The sequence below is a fragment of the Chelonoidis abingdonii genome, chromosome 6 (assembly GCF_003597395.2).
Source record: "Chelonoidis abingdonii isolate Lonesome George chromosome 6, CheloAbing_2.0, whole genome shotgun sequence".
Lineage (NCBI taxonomy): Eukaryota > Metazoa > Chordata > Testudines > Testudinidae > Chelonoidis > Chelonoidis abingdonii.
Genome location: NC_133774.1, coordinates 1,182,897 through 1,184,875, shown reverse-complemented (window position 1 = coordinate 1,184,875; position 1,979 = coordinate 1,182,897).

The window sequence follows — 1,979 nt, the reverse complement described above, 5'->3', positions numbered from 1 at the left end:
AGAGGGCTCCTGGCTGGGGCAGGGGGTTGGGGTGTTGGAGGAGGTGGACTCCAGGAGGGAGTTTGGGTGCAAGAGGGGACTCCGGGCTGGGGGAGGAGGTTCGGGATGTGGGGTCCCAGCTGCGCTTACTGTGACCAGAGCCAGCTCCAGCGTTTTTGCTGCCCCAAGTGGCCAAAAATAAAAAAACAAAAACAAAAAAAAGCTGCAATCATCTTCGGTGGCAATTCGGTGGCAGGTCCTTCCCTCTGAGAGAGACTGAGGGAACCGTTGCTGAATTGCTGCCGAAGAGCAGGACGTGCCAACCCTTTCCTTTGGCCGCTCCTGGCACCTGCTTGCTGCGCTGGTGCCTGGAGCTGGCCCTGACCGTGGCTCCCAGAATGCGACCGCCAGGTGCCTGCAGCACCTAGCGGTGGTGCATGTGTAGCCAGGGAGGCGCCGCACACTGCCCTGGTGCCTGCAGGCACCGCCCCTGCAGCTCCCATTGGTCGCGGTTCCCAGCCAATGGCAGCTGTGGAGCTGGCACTAGGGGCAGCGGCAGCATGTGGAGCCTCCCTGGCCGCCCATGCGCCTAGGGGCTGCAGGGACCTGGCAGCGGCTTCGAGGAGCCATGTGGAGCTAGGGCAGGCAGGGAGCCTGCCTGAGCCCCGGGTCCCTGTGCCGCTGCAGACCGGACTTTTACTGGCCGGGTCAGCGGTACCAATCGGAGCTACCAGGGTCCCTTTTCCACTGGGTGTTCCAGTCAAACACCAGACTCCTGGCAACCCTACCAATGCTGGAGCCGAAGGGGAGTGGGAGGGAGCAGCCCGAGCTGTACCACTGACAGGCCACTGAGTGCAGGATCTGCTCAGCCAGGGACCAAGGGGTTTGTCCCCCACCTCCAAGCAGGTGTCTCTGGCCATCTTGCTGAGGGCCAGGGTTCCTCACATGGGGCGGCTGGGGGGTGAGGGGGTGCAGGCGTCCCTGGCACAGGGTGTGCCTGGGTTGGGGCATGAGATGGGGGAGCCAGCTCCCAGTCCCTCTCTGCCAGCCGGCCAGTGGACACCTGGGGGAGTGGCTGGCTGGCTGGCTGCCGGGAGCAGCAAGGTTGCAGGGTGTCATGGACCCCCAGCACTCGTACTCTCTCCTGGCTCCGTACGGTCCCTAGGGGAGCCCCTTTCAGTGAGACAGCCCTTCTCGGGGGTCCACTCTCTCGGGGTCAGGCCCCTCCACCTCCTGGAGCCGCACCTCTCTGAGCCTTAGCACGTCTGTCTGTGCCATGGGCCCCCTCGGGGAGTCCACGCACTCTGGCTCCCTGGGGCCTCCACCCCGAGGGAGTAATGCCCCCCCACCCCCCCGCCGTGTTCTCCAGACCGGAGTGACTCTCAGCCAGAATAAAACGGGAGATTTATGGAGTGAGTGAACCCGGCACAGGAAACTCTCTGGGCCTCAGGCCTGGCCTCCCCCAGCACATCTAGATCTGTCCAGCTCCGGCTGCTTTCTCCTCCCAGCCCAGAGACCCCCCCCCACTACCAGCTGGGCAGCCAATATCACCACCCCCCCAGTGCCCCCTCTGTCCTTGTCTCTGTCCCAGGTAAACAGAGACACCTGGACCTCCTCTCCCCTCCATCCTTTGCACCCCTCTGGCTGGAACCGGCTGGGCAGGTCACCGCGGTCCTCTCTCTGCAGCCCATTGTCCCCCACGGGCCAGAACCGGCTGTGACTGTGCCCAGGTCACAGTCGCTGGGGTCTCCAAGCTCCCAGCCAGTCGCTGGGGTCCCAAGTTCCCTTTCCCTCCCCTCGTTAAACCAGTAACACCCAGGGAAACCGAGTCGCACCCCCCCGCCTGCAAACCAGTGAAAACAACCAGACCCACCCGGTGCGGGGCCAGGCTGCTCCAGCTGCCGGGGCTGCCGGGGGCTGGGCTGGGTGGGCACCCGGCGGGGTCCCCAGCAGAGCCGCACCCCGGGACCCCCGACTCCCCCGCCCTGCCTGTGACCCGG